At 41.7% G+C, this 24,203-nt stretch overlaps 1 long non-coding RNA gene across 4 annotated transcripts in view; it reads right to left on the reverse strand.

Annotated features, from left to right (window-relative positions):
• Positions 1-1,242: 1,242 nt before the first annotated feature.
• LOC134477817 (uncharacterized) overlaps positions 1,243-24,203 on the reverse strand; it is an 83,899-nt gene continuing 60,938 nt past the window's right edge. For 2 of the 4 annotated variants that reach the window (XR_010050037.1, XR_010050034.1), the window contains 3 exons: positions 20,951-21,122; positions 16,571-16,905; positions 1,243-1,850 (listed from right to left, as the gene is read on the reverse strand). This is a non-coding gene — a long non-coding RNA (uncharacterized LOC134477817). Of the gene's footprint in view, positions 1,851-8,088; positions 16,906-20,950; positions 21,123-24,203 lie in introns of those variants that run through there. The other 2 variants (XR_010050036.1, XR_010050035.1) reach the window with 2 other exon arrangements.

The following is a 24,203-nucleotide window of genomic DNA, read 5'->3' on the forward strand; positions in this document are numbered from 1 at the left end:
CATTGTGATGGACAGTTGTTCCTGGACCACAAGTTGTCAAGTTCCTGTAAAGGAGGAACTCGCTGACCACCAGCTGCAAAACTTCCCATAAAGGCAACTGATTAAGCAAGGAACTCTGTTCTTAGGCCAAATAAAGGAACAAAAGCCTTCCTCACCCTTATCCCCTCCCACTCCTGTTTTGCAGTTTTTTCCTCTATAAGCCTCCCAAAAATCTAACCTCGTTACACAGCTTTGCAAACTCCAACTGCACTGTGTCGCTGGTACCAGCTTAAATAAACCACTTCTTTTTCTTTTAAAAAACATCTTGCCTTGTTTTTAGACAACATCTCAGGGTCTCATTTGGGGGGTACAATATCTCTAAAATCGAAGAATGAATTTTAGGAACAATGGAGCAGAAATATTTATTGAGAGAAAGAAAGCTTCTGCCTGAGAGAGACAGAAAGGGTCCCAAGTGGGTTACTAAAGATTCTGTCTTTTCTAGGGACTTTTTTAGAGTAAAACCATGAGATGTAAGTCAAAAGTGGGGAAAACTGGGAACTCGCAAAGCAGGCAGGCATGAAACAGGACAGAGCTATGGTTTAATTGTTCAAGTAAAATTGACCAAATCAAAGATAAATGGGGAAGCAAGTCACATAGCAAGTGAGCATTCTTTACAGATCAATGACTCTTCCTCTAGGAGGTTGGGATGGTGATTCCTGGCTTCTCAAGGTGATCCAGATTTGATCCCTAAAGATTATACTTAAGGGTGTGGTTGCATTTGTTTTACCTTCTGTCTTGAGGTCTGGCCCACAGCAGGAGGTGTGTGTCTCCTCCAAGGTCACAAGACATCTGGTCCTCTATGCCAGTTTCTTTGAGGGCTTAGCCCTGTCTCACTGTCTATAAAATTTCTAATTAGCTCAGCTGCCTGAAGCACTTTGATTTATTGTTTTATAGTACTAGAGAATGAACGCAGAGTCTTTCTACTGAACTACATTCCCAGTCCTTTTCATTTTTTGAGACAGCTTCTCACTGAGTTGCTAAATTACCTAGGCTGGGCTCAAAATTGTAATCCTCCTGCCTCAGCCTCCCTGAGTGTTATCTGGTAGCTTGGTTCTAAAAAGTGACTCACAGGTCTGTGTTGCTCGCTTCCCCTTTTGGAGTTGGGCAGTTTCTTCTCACCTCGATCAAAGAACTGAATGAAATGAGCAAAAAACAGTGACAAAGTTTATTCAAGCAAACAAAAATGAAGAGTAGGAAAGAAACTGGTTTTACAGAGTAAACTTGGACTTAGTACAAAAATGAAGGAGATAGTAAAGATAAAAATGTACACAGCTTCTAGGGAATACACGTGGGCCATCGCAGAAAGTCATAGCAGCTCCTCATGGATGCCTTAGTTTTATGCCATCCAAATCTTGTGAAACCCATGAGAATTTCCACATCTGGCTCCCAAGAGGCAGTGCTGGGCTCCCATGCTTCAACCTGACATCAAGTCTAGGCATCGTACTGAAAACCTGCTCCAGTTCTTTTTCTTTTTTTTTTTAAGAGAATAAAACCAAGCAAAATAAAATGTAATAAAACCAATTAAAACAAAACAGTGTAAGTGATACAGAAGTGCAAAACAAGATAATAGGAAATCAACAGTGGTTACCATAATGCCTCTTGTTGTCTTCAAAACAGCTATCCATACCATCAGACACAGTAGAATCAAATAAAACAGAAACAGAATAGAACCAATGAAAACAATACAGGTCCTCAAAACAAGATAATAGAGAATTAATGATAGCTACCACTTTCAGAAAGAGATCCCTTCATAGATGTTATGTTGAGTATTGTTGTCCTCTGAATAGGTGATCAGACTGCTGGCTTTAGACCTATTAAAAAAAAAGTCAATGAAACACTACAAGCATTAAGTTGTATGTTACTTCAAAAGCTACCATCTCAGTCTATGTTGCTCCAGATCACTCTGTCACTTATGAAGGTGGGGAGGGACTTTGGCTCTTTTTGTTTCCCAGCTCACACACCAGAAGGGGCTGGTGTCTGGTTCTCCTCCTGCAGCCCACACATGGCACTGACTCACAGGAAGAGGCTGGCTTCTTGCTCTCCTCCCTGTGGCCTGCAAATGGCCCCAGCTCCAGTTCTTGAGAAAATCCTGCATGCAGGGTTATGGAAACTGTTCTGCACATGGGTCCAGGATGCTTTAGTTAACAGGTCATAGCTTCTAGTTTTTGCCATGCCCTACTATCTCAAGAGTGTTGGGATTTTAGGTGTGTGTCACTGTGCTCCAACTCCATCAGTTCTTCCATCAAGCACTCATCAAAGTGTTGCTGTAGTGCAATTAAGGTCTCAAATCAGTTTAGGCAAAAAAAAAAAATCATCCAGGAGGTTGTAGCCTGATCACAAGTCCTTTGTGTCTGTGGTTCAACAACAGGAATGTTAGACAGAAACACTGAGAGAGTTCAGCAATGGTATAACAACTTTTCTACTACAGGGGAAACAGGCAATTGTCAAGGAAGGCAAGTTCCAACAGGGAGCTCAGGATCTCTGCCTTAAACAGTGGATTTATGATTTCAGGATCCTGCTGACGGTATGATAGCACTGAAGCCAAGGTGTTGCACAAACAAATTTTTTTTCTTTTTTCTTTTTCTAGATTGAGTTCTTTATGGGGACACTGGAAACAATTCATGTCCAAATTCATTCAGGTGCTTTGGGGTAAGCACATTCAGAGAAGTTTCATACAATAACACATTTTCAGGCAATTTCAGTTACTAGCCACTTAAAGATTTAGAGGTGAATGGGTTATTTGAAAGCACTTTGAAGTTATTCAATAAGCAAGCAAAAGATGAAAAATTCTGAGTCCCTATAATGTAAATGGGTTAAACTGACTCCTAAAACAGTGAATAAATGTTGGAGAATTGAACCGGCGACTATGTGAAGGACTACTGTGGAGACTACAACCACCTCGACTTCTTTCTGACTGTCCTGATCTATAGTATGAAAACAACGACTGCACTAAGTATTGTACAGGTTTGCCACTAACAGCAAATTTATTAAAATACACAAAGTACTTTATGAGTATAAAGCAGTTTAAGGATTTTACTTATTACTAGGCCTAGTAATAGTCATTTGTCTGAAAATCACAGATTAACTCAGTGAAGTATGATCATGGAGATTCTTTTAATTATAAAAGAGCCCCCAGAAAGGTCCTTCATTCATTCCTCCAGTGAGGTGAAAGTGAGAATCACACCATGAAACAGCAGAGCTTACCAGACACCAAATCTGCCAGGTTTCCACCTTGGTCCTCACAGCCTCCAAAACTGTCAGGCATAAATGCTTGCTGATTAGAAGCCACCTAGTTGATAGTATTTTGTTCTGACAGTCCCAACATACTGACAGCATAAATAAAGTAAATGTTTTGTAAGTGTCTTGAAATGAATCTCAAATTCAAAATAAAACTAGTGGCAGCCAGCATGATGGTACATGCTCAGAATTCCAACAGTGGAGATGCTGATGCAGGAGGATTCCTTGAGGCCAGCCTGGGCTACACAGTGAATTTAAGGCCAGTGTAGACCCTGTCTCAAAAACAAAAGCACACAGTCTGCCATCAAAACTCTCCCACAAGTAATCAGCATTGAGCAAGGGCAGCCAGCCCAGCCTCCATACACAAACAGGCCACCATTGGGACTGTTCTGCAGGTAACCAGTGTGGGCCAGGAGAACAAGCCAGCCACACCTTGGAGAAAGTCTGGGAAAGCCCACTCTGTACCCTACCACATGCTGGGAAACCTGGTTAGGAGAAACCCAGGTACCTGACCCATCCCTCTACCAGGTGGATGGGTAGCCAATGTGGGAAGTGCCTGGGACCCCACAACTCACTCATCTGGAAGAACCCAGGAAAATGTCAAGATGAAGGAGCAAAAGGCAATCTCTGGCCTCTAGCCCAAATGGAACAAGTCCAGGAGCTATGGACATGGGAGAGAGTGGACATCGCACACCTGAAATTTCTGGGATGATGGCAACTGAAGTAAAGAAACTACTTCATGAGACTGTAAAATAAGTCAGATCAGAAATAATATCTCAAATAAAAGAAGAAATGACAAATATAGTAAAAGGGTTCCAGAACACATCTAAAGAAGACAAATTTTAAAAAGAGAGGAGCATAGGAGAATGAGGGAAACCTTGAATGAAAATATAGAGAATTGGAATGCATGAAACAGACTCAAGAGAAAGCTAGGAAATTAAAAACTTCATCAAAAGCTGGCAAAACTGAAGACAATTGAAGATAGACTTTCAGACCTTGAGGATAGGATGGCAGCTAGTGATTGTGAAAAGAAAGATCTCTTTAAAAATAACAAGGAACCAGGAAATAACAATCCAACAGCTACAAGACAACACAGAGAAAAATAATTCAAGGATGAGGTTTCAGTGAAAAACCACAGATCAACACAAATGACATAAAGAGACTTTTTACAGAAACAATAGCAGAAAATTTCCCAAGCCCAGGGAAAGGACCTGACATACAGGTAAATGAGGAACATAGAACTCCAACTAACCATAAGCAAAATAAATCTACACCCAGACACATAATAATCAAGATAACAGAAATTCAGCTCAAGAACAGATTAAGAGCTGTTAGAGAAAGAAACAGCTCACCTATAAAGGAAAACTCATCAGAATCACTACAAACTTCTCAATATAAACCATCAAGTCAAGAGGAGCTTGGAGTGAAGTATTTCAAGTCTGGCAAAACACAACTTCCAACCCAGACTGATGTACCCTAAAAAAAATCTTTCAAAATTAATGGAGAAATAAGATACTTTCCTAATAAAAAAAAAAAACAACTGAAACCAACCCTACAAAGAGCACTGAAGGACATTCTAGAGAGGGATAAAGATGACCATGGTCACTGAGCAGGGCAGACAGTAGAATGGAGGGGAAAAGTAGGGAGCCAATGGCAGGAAAAAAGCATGGCAGGGATGAACCAGTACGTGCTGGTCTTAACCATTAAGTAGATGGTCTCGATTCACCAATAAAAAGAAACACAGGCCTAGTGAATCAAGAAACAAGATCCATCAATATGCAGTATACAAGAAACACATTAACTCAAAAGGAAATTCATAGATCAAAAGTCAAAGGAGAGAAAACAATGTCCCATGTGACAGTGAACTAGAAAAAAGCATGGATAATTTGTCCATTAACCATAAAATGAACAATACAGCACTTTTATACAATAGAAAGTTGCTCAATATAAAGAAGAATAATCCCAAAGCTCTTGTAGGTAAGTGAATACAACTTGTGACCATGCTCTTGGGTGAAACGGTTCAGACTCACATAGGTGAGCATCATGTCGTCTCCCTAGTATAAAAAACTGAAGGAGCTAGTTGAGATAAAACGTACAATATATGTTGTGAAAATGAAAGGGAAGAAAACATCTAAAAAAAGAAGCCATTATTAATTCCCTATTATTTTTTAAAGTCTTGCATCATTTTCTTTGTTTTGTTTTGATTGATTTTATTCTGTTTTGTCTTACTTGATTTCATTAGGTCTGATTGTATGGCCAGCTATTTTGAAGATAACACAAGGCATTATGCTAGCCATTGTTGATTTCCTATCATCTTGTTTTGAAGTCCTGTGTCACGTTCACTATTTTATTTTGATTGGCTTTATTCTGTTTTACTCTGCTTGGTTTTATTCTCTTAAAAATAAAAAATTTTAAAAATTAAAAAAATTAAAACTCAACAAAACCTACCACGAAAAGCTAGCAGCCTCTGGGGATATAGCACAGGAGAACAGCATCTACCTGGAAACCACAAGGTCGTGAGTTTGATTCCCAATGTCAAAGAAAAAAAATACTAGCAGCAGCCAGTAATTTTGGCTGCTTTGAACTGTATTGGAGGCATGCATATTTTTCCAATGGAATTTCAGCTACATATACTGCATTGTTTTTCTCAAATCTGAAGCTGTTTTATATTTAAATGTATTAGAGAAGGTTTAAGCAAAATTAGGTCACTAGTTTGGGATCTCCCAATGCAGGAGAAGAGTGCCTTGTAATAACCATGTCGATACAGGGCTCAGAGAAAGCTGATAAACACAAAAATGTAAAGGAAGAAAGGATGGAGACAAGGCTGATCTTCACAGAAAATAGATGTCAGTCATCGAGGGAAGAGGATCATAGCAGAAAATCCTACTCATGTGCTTCCAGGCAAACAGTAGGTGGCAATCTCTACACAGTCTTATCCCTGAAATGATTGTATAAACATCGAAACTCGAGCTAATGGTTCATGAAATATGGGGCTTTCCAAAACTCACATATTAGAGGGATCCTTATGCACAAACACATCTTTGATTTTATCCTGTTTTAGAATAACATGCTCATGCCTTATCAAAATGGCTCCACTAAAATCATTAATCTTAATGTTTCCTCGGTGAGTCACAGTAGATTGCTCATCTGTCTCCTCCAGCAAGGGATAGAATTTTTCTCCTCACATGGGTTTGCCAGATGAGGTTGTGGGGGGTGGGGGGGACGGTAAGGATTAACTATGGATACAAGGTTTTGGGTTTTATTTTTTACCATTTTTAAATCCACAGTCTGAGCTCAGTAGTTTGCAGGAGACTGCAGGTCCCTCCTGTGATCATTGGAAGGTGGATGCCAGGTCTGTACCCTCTCCTTCTGAGACTGTAATTCATGGCCCTGGCTTTGCCCTGAAACACTGAAGCTGAAAATTTGGCATGACGCTGGAGGCAGGTCCACACACAGTGGACTTTAAACTTCAAACCCTAACTGGCCATGTCCAGTGATACATGCCAAAGTTTGTGTGACCTCTGACGGCTATTTTTACTTTCCAGAGTGATGAGACTTGTTAAGCGCTTTCACAACTGGGAGGCTGAGTGGCTCCAGAAGTGACAGAGGGGCCACATTATGACAGCAGGGGTCAGGAACACCCAAGGGGAAGGAAATTGAGCAATCAGCCAGAGTTTGCCTGCCTCTGAGTTGCAGAAACAACAGGCAAGAGGTAACAGGCAAGGCTGTGTATGTGAGAGTGTGTGTGTGTGTGTGTGTGTGTGTGTGTGTGTGTGTGTGTGTGTCTGTGTGTCTGTGTGTCTGTGCGCGCGCGCGCGCGCGCGCGCGCGCGTCCTTGGTACCCAGTTGGGTCCCTGCTTCCCAGACACGCACAGGAACCTTTGAGACTCCCCCTACTGGGGAAAAAGAACCACATAGATCATAAAGTAAAAATTCCTACTATACTCATATTATTGAAAAGTTTTTCTTATTTCACGAATGACTCCATTTGGATTCACAAGGAGGCAAACTGTAATAAAGAATGGAAACTTATCCTACCTGGTTTTGGCAAGTATTTATTGAATATCAAGCATTGTTTGTAGTACTGGAGGCACAAACTGCACTCATGTCCCTTTCCCCACAGAATTTCGAGACTGGTAAGAAAGGGCAGAAATGAAACAGAAAGCCCTGTGGCATACGTCAAGTGGAATGCCCCGACACAGTGCAGTAAGCTGGGCAACTTCAAACAATGTTCATCACGACACAGCCACAGCGCTGAAGGCTGGATGCTGCAAACACTGACGCTTGCCAAGTCAGTCAGCCTTTCTCTGGTTTCCTATGATTTGCTGGCTATGTCTGGCCTCCGTTGGCTCAGAGATACACCATTCCATCCCATCTTCACGGGGCTTCCTCTGTGTCTCTGCTCACAACCTCTCTGCTCAGGGTGACTCTGTGTCCACACTTCCCATTTCAGAGGGCACCAGTTGTACTGGACTAGGGCCCATCTCAACAACAAAAGCTTGACCACACCTGCAAACACTCTGTCAGTTCACATCCTAACATACTGGGAGTTAGGACTTCAATATACTATGGGGGTCACAATTAAACTCATAACCCACATAGTGAAACATTGAAATAGAAGACACAAAGTGGGCTGGTGGTGTCGCCCAGGGACAGTGCACCTGGCCAGTATGTATGCACTTGCCCTGAGTTTGGGCCCTAGTACTTCAGAAACATAAAAAATAACAACTCCAAGGGAGAGGAGGCATGTCTAATTTTAATACATTTTTATAGTAGCATAATTTATCATATTCAAAACTTGAGAGCAACCTGTAAGTTTTTTATTAACTTTATTGGTACACTTTAGATATACATAATAATCACATTCATCACACAGAATTGGTAACTGTACATGATGTATCTTAATTCCACTTTCTCCTCCACTATTTACAAAACTTTGTTTCCATTTTATCCTTTTATTTTTCTCATTTTTTTCTCTGTTCCCTTCCATTCCCTCCTCCCCATAAGGTAGTCAAGGAAAGGACATTCAAACAGAGAAGGTCAGGTTCACATAGACAACTGAGGAACTATGCCATGCAAATACAAGATGATCAAAATATACAGTAAATTTTTTAATTTAAAAAGTGTATTACAGGAAAAGGTACAATGCTATAATTCCCAGCTGGATCTGGCATTGTATGACTTCTGGCTGTTTCCCCTAAGTCCAAATGACCCTGAAAAGTAAATTTTTTTAATAGATTCAATACCTCAAGGGAGCCTCAACTGCACCACTAAACACAGTCACAAAAGAGAGCTCCAGAACTACTTTAAAATGTGGCAAGAACAATGGGTTTAGCATGCTCAAAGGACTGGGAAAAATTTTGAGTGCGATAAGTGACAATGCCTTTTATTAATTTAAATATTTAATTTAAATATTTGCTGTAATTTGGTATGATACCACCTAACATCAAAAGGTGATATCAGCAAGGCATACACAGCCCAGGAAGAGAGCAGTCAGCGCCTCCTGAGAATCAGCCATGCTGGGACTGGGAGAAGCCCACCAAGAAGCCAACCAGCCAGCCTCTCTGGTAAGCCACACAGACTATGCAGGGCTCAGCAAGAGAAAAGTTGGCTAGAGCCGCCCGTGAGCCTACCAGCACACAGGCTGAGAATCAAGGACCCTTCCCCAAGCAACCAGCTGGTTCAGAGGACAGGCTGAATTGATAATAACTGATAGACAAAAAGTAACTGAGTGCTTGTATTGTTTGGTTAACTTTTCAGGCCTGGGGCTGATGGTCTGAGCATCCGCTGGGATGATAGTATATAATATAGCAAATATGGGTGATTTCCTTCTATCTTGTTTTTGAGGTCCAATATTGTTCTCACTGTTTTGTTTTGTTCTGATGGTTTTTCTTTATTCAATGTTTTGTTTTGATTGGTTTTTACTGTTCTGTTTTTGGCTTGATTTTGCTATATCTGATGGAATAGACAACTATTATAAACAAGTTACACTATGGTGGTCATTGTTGTTTTCCTGTCACCCTGCTTTAAAGTTCTATGCTGGTTTCACTGCTTTGTTTTGACTGGCTTTAATCTTTTTTGTTTTGTTGGATTTTATTATCTTTAAAATAAAAAAATTTAAGTCAACAAAAAGAATTCTAAATACAGATCAATAATAATTTTTTGATATTTAATGGAGAAACTTTATTGAAATACTAACAATTACTATATGACTAGGTATATAAACATCTGTATCAATTATAAAGTCAATTATAAAGACTACCTATGGAGGCATACCATTGTCATGTGTAGGAAAATCAAATACAGGCTCTCCTTTCTTCAAAAAACAAGATAGCATCTAATACAAGTAGAGGATTTTAAGTGCAACAATTGTAATATGACCAATTGTCCTCACTCTTAAAATAGCATTGTGGTTACAAAAGAAAGGTCAATAAATAGCACCGCCACAAATCAGTCTTTTTAACTCAAAGCAAGCTGATGAATCTCAGTTAACTCCTCTTCAGTAAGAACAGCAGGGATGCTGACTGATTAGAAATCATTCAACACTCGCTGTGCAGTAGCTGTGTAATGCTCCAGGCACCCATCTGACTCCCAGGGACACCCAACAGACCAAGAACACAGAACTCTTTGCCATCGTGAAGTTTACATGCCAAAAGACGCCAGCTCTGAATCTGCCTTTTCACTATTTCCCGCCATCTGCAAATTGAAGAAGCCGCTTAGCAAGAATGAAGGGTCCCTGGGAGCAGCAGAACTCTGACAGCTCCTGAGGACCCACGAAGACACCCAGTCCAAGCAGGCATCTGACAGCCACACAGCACGCATTGCTCTCCCTGATGGTGACGTTACCCGCCTCATCTATACCTTTACCCACGGAAGTTAAAAGTTCCTCCAACTTCACTATTCCAAAAACACAGCACCACACGCTGTAATGGAAAGCAGTTTGTTTTGATTCAGTTACAGAGGTAAAATGTTGAGAGGCTATGTCCAGGGATGACCTTTTCACAGGCTAAGTCTCAAGGTGGTGCCAGGGTGACATGACAAGAGGCGGGAAGTATGTTCTCTTCCCTGTCTCCTCTTATAAAGCCAGCAAGAGTCAGGCATGGGCACTGCACCCTGATGACTATCTAATCTTGATCACTTCCTAAAAGCTCCACCTCTGAACCACAGTCAGACTGAGTTTCCACCCTCTTCCCACCCTCCAGTGGGGATACAGCTTCAGAACAGGAGCTCCTGGGAGAAATGCTCCAACCAGGACCAAGGGAACTTTCTCTCTCTCCTCTCTCTCTCTCTCTCTCTCTCTCTCTCTCTCTCTCTCTCTCTCTCTCTCTCTTCCTTCCACTCCAAAAACTGCTGCAGTTCCTCACCAGCAACGCCAAGCAGTGACCTTCCTGTTCTCCGGTCATGTTCTCTCCAGCCAATCCATTTCTGTGCAAAATACCACCTCTGAATCCTTTGCTGCTAACCACACTTAACAGTAAACTTCCTACCATTCTGTCATCTCAACTGTCTTTATTTTTCCCTCTGAAATATATATCACCATCTTACTTTTTAGCTCACTTATTTTGCTTCTGGTCTCTTTTTCCCTACTGGTATGTAAATTCTACGAAGGCAAAGATCTCCATCTCTTTTTGCTGAAGCCTCCTGAGTCAGAAGCAGGCTAGGGACTGAGAGTTGAAATTGCTAAAGTTGGTTGAAAGTCATCAGTTGGTCCCAGGAAGGTCATATCTGAATTCTAACAGTAAAAGCACTATTTTCAAATTGATGTTGCTCATATACATTCATCTTTATGGAGGGTGGGGATTAGTTGGTCTTTAAACTTAATACAGAAGGGAAGTTTACCATAAATATGCCACTTTATGACATCCTAACTTTATACACAGATAAAACTTGGAGAGTCTGACCCAGGAGAGGCCTACGATTATTTCTCTGAAAGTCCAGAGTGATTCATAGACAGAAAAAGTGGTGTGGCTGGAGCATATGATGCTACTTTTTAAAGTGTAAGTAGATATAGTGACTAAGGTATATAGAGGGAATATTTATGGACTAGCTCAGCAGAATTCATATGCAGGTGTAATCATAACTGTAAATATTAAATATTTGGTGACAGGGAAGCTAGGCAACTTGGACAAACTCTGATACTGAAAGACTCCCATAGCAAAATAATGCCATCCATGTCAAGCTATTCTAAGTCACTAGTAAAGCAATGATTCTCAATCCTATTCATCAATTAGAATTACCTGGGAGAATTTTCAAGAACTGATTGCCAGTCTTCACCCCTGGAAATGGTCCTTTAGCAGGGGACCAGTAGCAGAGGACTACTCATTTCATGTTTCCCAGGTGACTAATTTGCAGAACAGTGGGAAGTCAATGCAATAAAGAACTGAATGTTCTCTAAGAAGTGACCGGGACAAGTGTAATTTTTTACTATATTGCACTATACAACCAATTTAAAGAATTCTTCCAGGAGCACACTGTCTTAACTGGTATAGAGTTTGCAAAAGGATTCAAGAAAAAGAAGCAATCTAACCTCTGTCCAAGTATTACTCCCTTCCAAACACACAGTTCACTAAATTCTAATGAGCATCTACTGGAAACTAGACCCCCTCTCTCCAGTCTCACTGAAGAAGGGATAATCTACATCCAGCACCATCCTGCATGTTCTTCCAATAACTGCTGTTTACTCAGAAGTGTGGGACAAAACTAAGGTGGGCGCCTGGCACAGCCACTGCAGTCAGCTCCCGAGTCAGGAGTCTCCACGCAGCCACAGGTGGCTGTATGGGAGGCCCCTCCCATCCCTGCCTGCAGCCAGAAGTCTTAATTGGCCCCACACTGCTCTGGATGCCACACATGCCTGGCACAGCCCTTGGCAGAGCTTAGCTACAATCCATGTTCCTCCTTGGCATACCAATCTTTGGTTTAGGAATACTGCTGTGCAAACATATTACTTTGTAATAAAAGGAAACTGCAACTGGCAATGAGAAAAAAAGTTGCTGATAATAGAAATGTTAGAATTACTCAGTGACATTTTGGCTTGAGGGGAGAGTGTCTCAGTTACTTTTTTCCTCACTGCTAGGACAAAATATCCAACACCCAAAATTAAGGAAGGAAAGGTTTATTTAGCTCACAGATCATGGAGGTTTCAATCCATACTCAGTTGGCTCCAAGGCAGAGTGGCCTGGCACAGGGGCAACACATTCAGGCCACAGAAGACAAGAAAGCAACAAGGGCAAAAAGGAAACAAGGGGAAAGCACCCCTCCTTTCCTTCTTTATATTGTATGCTGACTACCCGCCCCTGGGCAGGTGCAGCACTCACACCACCAATCCCAGCACTAGACAATGAACCAATCAAAAACGTATACTCAACCATTTCCAGACTGCATGAGGGTTTGAGGGGACAACTGGGCACAAACCATAACAAGTGGAAACTCTACGTAGCCCATGTTGACCTTGGACTCACTATAACCCTTCTGCTTTAACCTCCCATGCTGAAATTACAGGCATATGGAAAGTTACCTTTCTTAAATGAGGCAATTCCTGGATCAAATGTTTTATCTATGGCATTAATGACAGCAACACTGGTCACTCAGAGAGACTGTGAACTGTAGTAGCACCTGCATCGCAGTAGCATCAGAGGCCAAGGGCTACCCTAGCACCCCAAAGGCCCAGTGCTGAGGTAGCATTAGAAAGATCTTGACCTGTCCAGTGACCACACAGTCTGTGAACACCCAGAGAGAAGAAAGGCCACAGCAATGCCCAAGAGACCCCACACTGGAAATCTTCATAGAAGCCAGTGGACCTTCAGCTGGGGAAAATAAACAGAACAATGTAAGAGGAACAAGACATGAAAGAGGAAAACGATGACAAATTTATGAAGGCTGTACTGGATAGCCTATATCCATCATTTGAACAGAATCCTTACCCTGACTTCATAGCCAAGGAAGAATCAGGCAATCAAACCCACTGTCACCTGCATGTTACTGACAAATCCAAAATAGAAGAGCTGACTACCACCCAGGGAGCCATAGAACCCTCACCCCTGGGGAGACGTCATGAGTTACCTGTCCAAGGTGCATCCTGTCCCAGGCTACAAAAGTAATGAGGTGCAACCCTTTCATGGCAGGAAGCTGTTCTAGACAGAGCTGGCTTCTCTCCTCAGACACATAGGGGTTCCTAGTGGATGGGTTGGGGTCATGAGACTTTGGAGCCATGGGCAATAACATGCAATCAAGTTGTGCTCCAGCATATAAAAATAACCTAGGAAGTGGACCTTCCAACTTCACACCAGCCACTTTTATTTGTTCTACTGCATCTGGGCAGTATCTTCAGAGTGTAGGTTATGAGTCACAGAGTGACCAGCAAGCTGCAGGCTTCTTTTTCCTCTGTGTCTTCAGTGGGTGGGGAGTGGGGCAGCAGCAGGAACTGCAGAGGCCCTCTTATCAGTATGCTGCTGGATAGCAGGCAAATGAGTGGGTACATCACCTGCAGCAGTGGCCACAGCCTCAGGATTACCCAGAGAATGTCCAGTTTCCATCCCTGGACCAATCTCTAATTTCCCACAGCACCAGGGATTTTTAGGGAAGCAGGTGCCCTCCCTTCTACCACAGCAACAAAACACTGCTAATGCCCTGGGCTATCAGCTGCAACAGCACTGTGCAAATAGTAGACAGGTCTCTCCCAAAGCACATCTTGTATGTTAAAAAACAAAAAGCCTATCTAGAGCATGATATATGCAGGCAGTGACAACAACACTGCCTGCATATATCATGTTCTAGATAGGCTAATCACTTTCTAATTATTATCTTATTTAATCCACAGAACTAATGAAGTGGGCACTGTATATTCCATTTTTCCTAGACATAATCAGCTTTTCTAACTAAAGTTGCACATTAAGTATACATTAAATATAAATAGCAGTGATGAAGTTTAAACCCAAGTAGTCAAGAATAAGCTGCACTTGGACTCTCCTGATATAGGAATATTTTGCTCCCCAGGCCCTACTTTATTCCAGATGGTCTTGCCCACAATCCCTGGGACTTTCTAATTATACTTAAATTTTCTGGGATTTGTCTCTTGCAGCCCTCATGCCCTCCCCAAAGTCAGAGACAAAGCTTTTTCTTTCCTGATTCACTTCCCCAAAGTGTTTAATACTCAAGGTAGATCACAGAGCATTCTGGGAGCGCCATCCTGGGAATGCCCCTTGACAGCAGGGAAGCTGACACCGCAAAGCAGGTATGGAGCCTCAGAAATATCTAGAATGCTCCTGTCATCACTTGCTGAATCAGTTCTTTTTGTTTATCCCAGGTTGAGCTTCTGAAGGATGAAGATTTTCTTGAGAAAGACCAAACCCTCTGGACTACAGTGTGGTCATCTAGCACGATCACCATTCTTGGATTCAGTATTCAGCACTCAGCTCCTTAGTAGATGCAAACACATGGCAGGTGCACTCAGCCTTCTCTGAACGTCTAGAAAACATTTATCTATTGCATTCTCTTTAATTTCTTTTTAGTTATCTGATTTCCTCTTATTTGAGCCCAGTGGAATTTTTGAGCCCAGTGGAATGTAAATGGAAGAAAGGAACAATTAGAGAATAAGCTTAACATGAAAGAAAAATTAAGAAATTGGCATATGATACAACTCTTTAAATTTTATCTAATTCTAGGTTGGGTGTGGTGGTGCATGCCTGTAATCCTAGCCCTCAGGAGACAGAGGTAGGAGGATCACTGTGAGTTCAAGGCTAGCCTGGGCTACATAGTGAGACCCTGTCTCCAAAAAAAACTTTTTTTATCTAACATTAGCATTTGAATCCTGTTGCTGGCTGGAGTAAGGTTTTGGGGTGAATAGCTTTCATGAGAACACACAGAGTGCATTTTAACAATGTTGTACATTTACAACTGGGTGGTATTTTTATCCAAATTTTACTCATGTGATGGACATGGTGTTTCCGATTATCAAACCAAGAAAAAAGCAGAATGAAAGAAAAATACACTATGCAAAGAAGTGCACGAGGTGATTTCCAGCACACAGGGAAGCTTTGGAACACTATGCAAAGATACTTATTTCTGCTTAATCTAGAACATACTAGTCTCCTATTTAAAATATTACTTTGGGTGCACATAATACTTCAAAAACAGGTATGCTCTTTGATACTACAATGAATTTCTAAAACTAATTTTGGATTACTTTTCCTCTAACTTAGAAGCAAAATACTGCCTAAGGAACAGGTTGTCCTCAACTCACAAATCATAAGCGTTTGCCATTAGGAAGTCAGAACCCTGGTCCCCATTGCACACAGCGGGTGAAGGTGGGTTTTCAGCAGCTGTCCAGTAGCCGCCCTGATGCCTGCCTACTCTGCCCTTCTGCTCAGCTCTCAAACTTTGGGGAGTTTGTTCACCCCTTTGTTCAAGAGATCCTTGTTTGGAAACTCCAGCAGCCAGTACTGTGTGTTCTGTTCTAATAGGTGGTTGATTAGCTGTGATGTCTGTCTACACTTGTGTACTGCCTGAAAGAACCCAAGGATCAGCAGGGAGTCCAATCTCATGGTTTTGATTAGTACAAGATAAATTCTACAATTGGTGGGGACCACCAATTCACAATAACTAATTTTGCATACTTCGAGAAGGGATAAACATAGGCTTGGAAATCTTGATATTATCCTGTGGAGACTTCTCATTATTTCTTTAGGGATGGGCCATCCTCTTCTACCCACTAAGGCTAAAACTAAGACTATAGACACTCCAGGGCAAGATGCTTCTTAGCATGTGATCATCTCTGTCCTCTTGAGTCATTTGATAATCCCCTCCTCAGATCCCCTCTTTGATCAATAAACGCCAAGATTCTGACTGCATCCTGGCTTTTGTTCCTCAAGAACAACCTGTGATCCCCATCCCTGATGCACTGCCACTTTGTCTCTTGCTCTTTCTTTCCCTCTCACCATGCCCTGTCACACCTGGCAGGAGACTGGAGGCTCACTGCAGAGGTTCCCGATACAGAACAAGGCCATGGAGAATTACGTCCATGATCCCAGCACTCTGAGTGGCTGAGGCAGGAGGATTGCAAGTTTGAGCCCAGCCTGGGCAATTTAGCAAGACCCTGTTTCAAACTTAAGAACTTTATAAAAAGGTTGGGCTGTAGCCAAATGCAAAGGCCTGGACCTCAAAACACACACAAACACCCACACACACACACAAATTGAATTGGTCATGATGGTCAAGATGATGCAGCAATCTTGGGGGAGACGGATGGTTACAGACAGACACAGACAGATTTTTGTGAAAGCAGAGAGAAAAGGCGTACCATGTGCACTCAGCTCCTACCACAAGGAGAAACTGCTGCTGTCCTCTCACTGCCAAACACCAGCTGGTAGATAGTTGGTGCATCAGATCACAGCTGGAGAAGGCTTTGGCCACACCGCTGGGTAACCTGGACCTGGGAGGAGGTGCAGGCAAGGATGTGAGTACACTGCTGGCATCATCTCTTCACCTGTGTCACCAACAAAATTGTCCTTTCAGTTTTTGCAGTGACTAATATTGACAGACTTGTGTGTGACGTGTGTGTCTTAGCAGATTGCCGAAGGTCCTTACTTCCTCTGGCCTCAGTTGTCATCAACTCCAAGCTAATCAGAAGCATTTCTGGAAGCAATGGAAAACTCAGAATCATGCCACAAATATAGCTCAGCGGTACAACACCTGCTTGTAAAGTGTGAGATCCTGAGTTCGATTCCCAGTACCAAAAAAAAACCCTTTGAATCCTAGGTCATGCAATTAACTTACCAAATTAGCCTTTCTGAAGTAGTTTGTAGGGTTATTTTTTTCAATACATTCCTAAACTTGGAAAATATTGCTTTAGTTAGTATAAGACCAATGTACCATAAAATTATTTCCTAGATAAAAATCTACTATGGCTTTTAGTTATTTGCAGTTCTTTTTGGTTTGCTTGGTCGGTGTGCTTTGCCTTTGTGTTTGAGGCAGGGTCTCCCTCTGCTGTCCAGGCTGGCCTCTGTGACAGGCTTCTGAGTGCTGGAATTATGGGAGTGTCTTTGAGATACCAGACATGCAGCCTTGTATTATTATTTAACTATGTGTGTCTCAACACAACATTTTCCAAGAACAAGAGATCTTGCCTGAATTTTGTGCCACGTTATATAAGATTTCTGAGTTTTTCCCCACGTGCATTGGCAGGCATACTGCAGGCATCTCAGAAAGACAGAAGAGAAATCAGTCAGGAGAGGTGTTCTGGATGAAGACCAGCGCGCAGACACTCACTGCGGAAGAGACACAGCTCCTTCCCGAGGGCACAGATCCATTTTTGTGTTCAGGCTGCTCTCCTTCAATAGGCAGCCTTGTCAGCCGCGTGACAGGTAGAGTCTTCTGTGACTGACATCCCCAGATTCATTTTCTGAGCACATTTTTCTCAGCCCTCACGCAGAAGCTATGGAGGGAGTATTTGTATGTGTCGTGTCATAAACCGGTCAGAAGGGTACAACTGTCTGTCATTGTGGCATCAGAATGAAAAATAGCTGAGGGGTTTTTTTCTCTTGCTCTTTTTCCTAAATATTTGCATTCTTTGTCCTCATTCGATGTGCCTTTTGCTTTTCATTTTAGACAAGGCTGAATATTTTTAGAACTATATGAAAACATGGAATGTGCTCTCATGCTGCAGGAGGGAAGTCTGGGAAATTCTTTTTTTAGTAGAAAGTCAAGCAGGTAGCATGAAAAACGAGGGCCTAAGATAGCAAGAGACATTATGGTAACCATTGTTGATCACCATGTATTTTGTTTTTACATTATGTATTATGTCCATCCTTTTGATTTGAGTGACTCTCTCCTGTTATGTCACATTTGATTTTACTTTCTTCAAAGAAAAAGTAATAAGAACTGTGGGAGTAATAAAACCCAAATGTGTAATTGTCATTGTACAAAAGAAAGTGCTCTAAAGGTTATAACTGCATATACATTTAAGTGTATAAGATAGATAACGGTATTACTGAGTTTTGTTGGATCATTGAACAAAACTATTTGTAGTCTCACTGTTTGAAAGTCCCCTTTGTATGCTTTAATTTTGTAACTTGAACAACTATTTCTAAGATGACAATATATAATTAACTAGTGATTTCCTACTGTTTATTTTTTCTGGAATTCTGTATAACTTGTACCCTTTTTCTGTTTTTTTTTTTTTTTTTTTTTTATCCTTAAATAAAATTAAAAAAAAAAAAGAAAGAAAAGAAAAACGAGGGCCATAAAACCTGTGCAGGAACATTGACAACCACCTAACTGTAAAGCCTTTTTCCTGAGTTATGATTATAAAAGCAATGTGTGTTTGATGATGAAAACCTCAAAGAGAAAAACAACCCGAGTGTAAAGGATGAAACTGTAACAAGTTAGGAGCCCACACTGGCACCCAGGATGGCCATGCTGAAAGAGTTTTGCCCTAGAATAAATAACTGTACAGTCATGGCATTGGTCTAAGTGGAGAAGGCCAAAGCGAGGTGCTCACCACTTCCTGCTTCTTCCTCAGCCTTAACTGTAACTCCCCTTCCTGTTTGCGCACGAAGAAAACTCCAATCAGCTCCTTGTACGTCATCAATGCCCGCCCTAAGCGCCACCCCCGGTCAGAGGTTACATAGGTCCCATACCCCCATATTCCGGGGAAGGAGACAGCGCAGCCGCTATGGGGTTGTCTACTCCTTCCCTCATCGTTCTTTTTCTACTTTTGGTTCTCTGTTGCGCCAGAAAACTCTTTCACAGGCCAATCCACCGCATCTGCAGCCGCCCGCCTACACGTGGGAGACGAAACTCTGCAAAGCTGGCGGTACAAAGCCCTTTGGTACAGTTCTCGGCCTGCGCCCAGCGGATGTGCCTGCTAAGATCTGGAAGCTGGAAAGAATACCCTGTCTTCACTCTTGTTGCTATCAAACGCAGTCCTGCGGATGTGTTTTTCTGCAACAGTGGCGACAGTTAAGAGCGTCTGGTTTCTGGCTAAGCGGCCATCCCTTTGCTGGTGCAGAGCTCTGTTGAATTTTCCTGGTCCTCAAGCCAGGACCGCCCCTAGGGCGGCAGCTTCGGGATGGTGGGATGGTACGGAGAACACCGCCGCTTGCAGAGTTAGGGAGTCATTTGGAATGCAGTCGGGAGCCTACTTCTGTAGCGCTTCCAATGATTTCATAGGCACCTAGAGTTTTGTTTTGTTTTTTGTTTTATCTTTTTGAGACAGGGTCTCGCTATGTAGCTCAGGCTAGCTTCAAACTCACTTTGGAGCCCAGGCTGGCCTCAAACTCACAGCAATCCTCCTACCTCAGCCTCCTAAGTACTGGGCTTACAGACATCTGCCACCACACCCGGCTGTAGTTCCTTTTTAAAATTTCTTTCTGGTACCAGTCTCGGTTACCTTCAACTAAATCCAAACAGATTTCATGATAATCTAGTAAACCTGGGGCAAGTACTGTTGATCTTTGTACATGGGAATGTGCATATGGACATGAAAGTTTTTAAATGGAATTACAACATGCATATTTCTTGTTATTGACCGTTTGTGTCCCTCAAAATTCTTATATTTTAATCCTCACCCCAGGGAGATGGCATTCGGGGGTTGAGGCTTTAGAAGTCATTAGATCAAGAAGGTGATGCCTTCATGAATGGACTAGTGCCCTCACAGGAAAGGTGTTCTTTTGAAAATACTGGTTGTATTCCGCGTGAGATTACACAAAGATGGACAGCAAAGAGGGAAAAGACCCTTTATCAGGCACCGCTACTCCTTCGATCCTGGATCTCCCAGCTTCTAGAACTTTGAAAAAGAAATTGTAAGCTATTTGGCCGATGATGTTTTCTTACAGTCACCCAAATTGAATACGGTGCTCCCTCAGCCTGATTCTTCCCTTCCTAGTAAATATACACTCCTCCAATGTATTTCAGTAGCTAGCTATTATCCCATCATGTGATTATAATTTACTTATCAGTATCCTATTTTTAGACCTCTGTGTTTTTCCCAACTTCTCACTATTATAAATACACTACTGAGTGGTCCCGGTGAATATTCTCATTAGATATTAACAAGTTTAATTTATACTAGCAGAGCAGGTACAGATTTCCTTAGCTAAAAAAAAGACAGTAAAACTAAACCATCATGTACAGTGTGCTTGCAATCATTCAGATATAAACTATACACAGGGGAAGTTTTTTTAAAAACAACTGATTTTGTTAGTGTTGCAGGTTTACAGGTTTTTTGTTTTTTCCCATCTCCTAATATTCCTTTGTAATTTAAAATGCATATCAGCTGTGGATACAGCCTGGCAGCACAGTGCCTGCCTGGCAAAGCGCAAAGTTGTTTGATTCCCGGTACCAAAAATAAAAATTAAAAAGTATATAAGAATAAATTAAATGCATATAGTAATTAAGTTAGCCTTCTTTAAAAGTCCTTTAGTAGCTAAGTTTGATTGAAATATGCCATATGGTTATAGGAGAGGGCAAGAAAAATCTAAAAATTACTTATAATTTAAGAGAACAGTTTATAATAGAAAGTAAAACAGATGGGTGTCAGTTTAACACCATCTGTAGACAGTATGCCAAAGGCGTGGAGAAGTAATTCAGATCAGAGCAGCTCAGTGAGCTGCCACAAACGTACTGGCATCTTTTCCCTGTTCAAAATTTCACCCCGCCCCTTTACCAATAGATATCTTACCTTGATCCTCAAAGAATGTAATAGTATCCCTAAGTCCTCCTGACTGGATGCTACCCTTTTTGGAGATAACTTCTGAAAAATAACGTCAAACAGACCAAGATTGTCTTCAGAAAAACCACACAAAAGAAAATCTTCAGCGACAGCTCATTGGTGTGACTGAAGGTGGTCGTTCCTAAAAGACAAAGATAACTTTCATCATCACAGGTTTACTAAGGAAACTCATCTGGAAAAGCTTGGTTATATAATCAACACACAGCTATGGTAACTCAAATTACAGTAGTAAATCTCTATCAAAGGCAGGCGATTGGTGGATGTTGGTCTTCCATTGCATCCAAACCCAGATGCAGCAAGCAGCGTGGTCCTGACGCTCTACCTGAAAGCAGTGTCCTCGTGGGATGCATCAATGCCTTTCCCTAATATTAGGTAGAGAGTGACCAAAAGTGACTAAAAGGTAATGTTGCTTTTTTAATTTCATAGGTGCTCTTTCTTTCCTCACTATGTGATAGGTCTTAGCCAACTATCTTCACACTCAAGCTTTAGACTTTACAGCACCTGTTTTATATTGCCTGCTAAAAGATAAAAGCAGTTCCCTAACTGCCATTATTCTGCAACCATTAAGGTTTCTTTTGAGTTTTCAAAGGAAAAAGAAAGTATTAAATGAGACCTCTTGAATACAGTATTTCTGGAAGAAATATTTTAAACTGGGCAGGTTAGCATGGAGACCTGTTATTAAAGCATGGAGAATGTCATTCCCATATTTCTACGTAAATGTGAATAAAAGATCTCCACCATAAATACACACCAGTAATATTATTTAAACACTAGAGCCCTAGTCAGAAGTATGTGCATATAACATGTATTCTTCACATATGTAATTTTACATCTCTCTGTTGTACACAGCATCATAAATATCTGTGTGCACACTTTCAGACTTGATCACCTGACCGCCTTCCGTTCCCTCCGAGTGCAGCAGCCACTCTGCCTCTCTAGCCCCCTTGGGAGGTACCCCTGGCAGGGCATCGCTCACACCAACCCCAGGGCCTCCCGCTTTCAGCTGGTGTTCCTGTGGATGGTACCCTGTGGAAAGACACTGCCTGTTCCTGTGCATCCTGGAAAGGTGAGGCACACGATTTGGTTAGTGACAGGTAAAGATTTCCCTGCTCTTGGATATTCCTAAGACGCATTTGATACTGATGACTGAGCAGCTCATCGTATGCAGAAACAACTTGGTGATAAACACTTGTTTTGCATTTCCACCTTTTGGCATCTCATCTTTGCTTCCTGGGCTCATACTCCTCAATAAAGCATTTGAAAATGACACTTTATCTCAAGTTCTGATTTCTGGGGAACGCAAATGTAAGCTATAACTGTACAGTACAGAGTGCTAAGCTATAGGAATGACAGTAGTCACATATGGCAGCAGAGTGAGTGAAAATCAACATCATCGTCAACACTTTTAGCTGTGAACAAAATGAGTCAATGATCATCATCAGTTCATGTAAGACTCACTATAATTAAAGAAATGGTGCAATCATGTATATCTCAAACTTAAAAGCCTGAGATAGTCGTGTACATTCAAAATTGAAAGACTGAGGTTTGCTTTAAGAATCAAAATTTTATCTGGGTATGGGCTGGGGATAAGTGCCTGCCCTGCAAGCGCACAGTTGTGAGTTCAATCGCTGATACCGCTAAAAAAAATTTTTTTTTAAATCTGGGTATGGTGGCACTTGCCTACAATTTTCCAGCACTTGGGAGGCTGAGGCAGGAGGATTGCCGTGAGTTCAAGACCAACCCGGACTACATAGTGAGTTCAAGGCCACCCTGAACTACAAAGACCCTGTCTCAAAGAAAACGGAAGAATCAAAATATCGAATGCCTTTAAAAGAGTTGAGACTTTAAACTCCTTTTCTCCAAGGACAGAAAGAGAACCAGTCAACCAGTAGGTCTGTATTCAGATGTGCAGCTGTCACACATATGCACTTGCCTTTTGGCATGCACGTACACTCACACCCAAGGGCACAGCTGTGCATCACCCACGGGTGTGCTTATGCCAGGCAGACTAAAGCTTAGAGGTATTTGGAACATTGCATTTTTAAATTCAGGTATCACATGTAATCTACAATTGTAGAACAAATTATGATCTCATGAGTAAAAATTAGATACATGACAGATCCTATCAATGTTACTAAATCTTTATGGAACTATTAAGAGTCTCTCTTCACTTGTACTAGATACACACAAGTTGAAAGTATGAAATGCTGCTAGAATCACGTTGTAACTGCTAATGTCCATACAATGTTTTATATTTTAATAACAATAATTTAATACTTTCACCTAGCTGTCTTATTTGGTCTTCCAAATCTGTGAAATAATTGATTTTCATATGCTTGTTTTAAAGATGAAAAACATTCTCAGAAGATGAAAAACTCATCAAAGGCATACACTTGTTCTGTAAGAGTCAAATTTTTATTTGTGAATGTTTGTTTTGAGACAGGTTCTTGCTTTGCACTTCAGGCTGGTCTTGAACTCTCTGTGGAGCCCAGGCTGCCCTCAAACTCATCGATCCTCCCACCTCAGCCTCCTGAGTGCTGGGATTACAAGCATGCACCATCAAGTCTGGCTAAAATTTGTAGAACTGTTTCTTGAGCCACCCTTGCAAACTCTACTTCCTCTTATCTCTGATTGTTTCTGTGTTCCTCCTTCTGCAGCTTCTCTCTTAACCACCCTCTCCAGCTTACTGTTCGGAAAGGCTCCTAAGTGTATGGTCTCATTTTCTCAGACATTAGCAGAGTTTAGTGGGTTTATAGTCTTCTTGGCTCCTCACCCTTCCCACCAGCTCAGACCACCCCAGAGCACAGAGCAGTGTGTCCTGTGGCCCCAAATTGGCTGTCTTCCCCACAGTCCTCCCCCATCACTTCAGTCCTCAAGAACTCTGCTTTCACTAGGTGCCTGCCTCTTTCTAAACATGGAACAGGGAAGGCTGGAGCCCCATTTCAGAGCCAACAGTGAATCCTGATGGACTCGCATCAGTTATCACAGCCTATGGCTTCCTCCAGGAATTGGCTATGCCTGGCCACATTACACAGTCTTCCCCAGTGAGACAGGAGGCTGGAGGTTAAAGATTTCCTACCATTGTTATGAGCTGCATTATGTCTCCTCCCAAGTTCTTGTGCTAAAGCTTTAACTCATATTACCTCAGCATGTAGCTGACCATGAAGATATGGTCTTGAAAGAAAGTACTAAGTTTAAATCA

The sequence above is a fragment of the Cavia porcellus genome, unplaced genomic scaffold (assembly GCF_034190915.1).
Source record: "Cavia porcellus strain 051 isolate PalLab524CR breed Dunkin Hartley unplaced genomic scaffold, mCavPor4.1 scaffold_10, whole genome shotgun sequence".
Classification (NCBI taxonomy): domain Eukaryota; kingdom Metazoa; phylum Chordata; class Mammalia; order Rodentia; family Caviidae; genus Cavia; species Cavia porcellus.